Here is a 3063-nt window from a genome sequence, read left to right as displayed (position 1 = left end):
CAACTCCGCATTTTCTTTCATTAGGGTCAGAAGGTCAGTTTCAGTGTGTGGTGATGTAGGTGGTGTTGTGAAGAATTGTTCATAATCAGGTTGTTCTGTGTTGTGAGTTTGGAAGGTAGATGGTTGTGGTGATTATATATGAGGTGGGATAGAAACATCTTCTATTCATCCCGTCTGTCACATGTATTTCCTGACCAGCAACGGATGCTTCAATTCTTTTCCCATTGATGTCTTCTACAAGTTCTGCTGATCTCCAGAAATCAAGTGAGTGATTTCTGTAGATGACAGGATTTTCAGTAAGAGCAAAGTTGACATTTGATCAAGCCATCCATCTGATCATTGGTGCCACAGGCTCATTGTCAGGTGTGACTTGCAGAAGTGCACACATATTATGTTTCTTTTCAAAGAAATACTTTGGCTGTTCTTCTTCTGCCATATCTGAAACACATAAACAAACACATTCAAAGTGAAATTAGTCATAAAGTTCAGTACTTTAGATAATTTCAAGTTATAAAAATGAAGAAGAAAGAAAGAAATCTTCATGAATCTGTTCTTCGACAAATTAATAACCGAGTCAGAATTAGAGGGCTGATAAAAGTTAGGGTTTGGATTAAAGTTGACTGCGATAAGTCGGTTAGGTTTCTTTGCGAGTAAGCAGTTGCAGTGGAAGGAGAGAGAGAGGGAAAAGTAATGTTAAAAAAATTGCCTAACTCCCTCTTTTATACTTTTTGAAAGTGGGTTTTAAATGCTCTTTGTCCTTTTGTGAATTATTAGCTGTCAACCAGTAACATTATCCACTTGATATATTAAACATTTAATTTCATTTAAGTTCATAAGACCTTACTCGAAAGATTAATATATCCAAAGTCTAGGTATACTTCCACTTACAAACCTTACCCGGTCAAACTTTGCTTGGAAAATTTTCATTTTGGATATACAAAGTTTGCCTGAATTCGTCTATTTATAAACCTTGCTCGATCAAATAAATTAATTTAAAGTTAAGACATGATGAAGAAAGCTTACCCGAAATACTAGATTTCTTGAGAAATTAATCACAAGGTAAATAATCAAGTATAATCATCAAATAAACATCCTTACTAAGAATCAATTAAGATCCCCACATAGATTTCTCAATTTCAAATTAAAACTTATCTAGCATAAACCCTAATAAGAATCATAATCAATTTTATCATACTAACTAACATATTCAATCAAGCATACTTGAAAAACATAGTGTGCCCGAGCAACCATTCAAGAGAATAGTGTGCTCGAACACCTTTCTAATGCAAAGTATACCCGAATAACCTTCATATAGTACAAAGTGTGCCCGGAAAAGGATTTCTAGTAGACAGCGTACTCGGAAAGTTAAGTTTTGAAATTTACCAAGTATATTTAGGGAACAAAAGTGTACCCGAAATATAAAGTGTGCCCGGAAAACAATGTTTGCCCGAAAACACTTGTAATTTCAAAGAAATCATAAACACACTTATCACAGAGCATGCTTGGAATGAAATTAAAACACATAGACAATTAAGTGTGCTATTGTCTAAAATTTCATAGAGCTTGCCCGAAAATCCTATGTTAGCACTAAGTTTGCTAGGATAAACACATTCAATCATCAGGTATGCCCTTCCCCGAGGGATTTCAACATGTCAATCCATACCCGAAAAATGACAAACTTAAATAGTAGTATCTAAGCATGCCCGGAAAGATTAACAAACCTTTCCTAACGACATATTCACACAAATCAAAAAGCTTACTTGATGTACTTGACTAAGTTCATAAAGTTCGCTTGGAATCACAATCAGCATATAACATGCATAGCTTGCCCGAAACAAGAATTTCTTGTTAAAAGCTAGCTATAACAACACATAATCATCTCAAGACTTCAAGCTTGCTCGGGAAATGAGTACAACAGTGTACTCTACCCGGAAAGTGTAAACACATCAAAGCATGCCCGAAAATCATAAAGTTAGTCAAAAATGACTAAGCTTACTCGGAAAGGTTGAAAATTATCAAACCTTACCAGAAACAACATATTCACACATAATCAACTGTTTTATACTCGGAAAGGTTGTAGTTCATTAAACATTACCCGAAAATACATATTCAAACAGTTTGTGCTCGGGAAGGTTATAAGGTATCAAACCTTACCCGAACTTACATATTCAACCTATTTTAGGTAAAATGCAACACTTTTTGACTTAAACCACTTTGTCAAAATATATTTTTTTTCTTTTCAGATCATAGTTTAAGAGCAAATGGTGCATTTAGAGATCAAATTTCAGTTATATTTCTCTTCAAAACAGTTTCTTCCATTTACTGAAAAGATCTCAAGAATGGGATCATATTGACTAAAAGTAGCTATCTCAATACTTCACTCTCAACATTATTATGACAACATTGATAGGTTAACAGCAGGTATAAACTTAGCATGAATTTCATCTCTTTGGTGATATGATTTAGGTTCATTTAAAGCTTAATGAATTAATGGTCAACACAGTGCTATGATGCCCTATATCTCTTCTCAAAGCTTATTTGGCTTTCCCCAGATCACCCCAATTTGACTCCAACCTCCTGTATTTGGTCAAAAATAGTTTTTGTATGATATATAGAGGTTGAACGTTGGACTTACAGTTAGCAACATGCCTTTCATTCAAGATGAGACAGAATTTGCTAACATCTTTGTAGTTCTTGTTGTAACCCTCTTGTTTGATAAAATATTTAAAACACTTATCAACTTTTGGTTGATTTATTCATTCTTCCCGTTGTTTTTGATATTTTCTCAAATTTTCTCAAAGTATGTTCCTTGTCATATTTAAAGATGTTTCATTTTTGGTTGACCAAATAACAACAGGCTCGTGTATGACTGGGTAATCACTTTTCTTCCTATCATTCGGAGAGATTTATCTTGAGACATGCAAAGACAACTATGCATCTCCACATAAAGATTAGCATATTCATTATGTTTATATCACCTTAGATTTTACATCATCATGGGAAAGCAACCATACATGTTAATGACTATACTAAGGTCTGTTTAGCCTATTAGTTCCATATGAT

Source organism: Bidens hawaiensis, unplaced genomic scaffold, assembly GCF_021521415.1.
Source record: "Bidens hawaiensis isolate Kalapana, Puna unplaced genomic scaffold, B.hawaiensis_p1.1 tig00035511_1, whole genome shotgun sequence".
NCBI lineage: Eukaryota > Viridiplantae > Streptophyta > Magnoliopsida > Asterales > Asteraceae > Bidens > Bidens hawaiensis.
The sequence above is the reverse complement of the archived record's forward strand: the minus strand, read 5'-3'. Positions refer to the sequence as shown.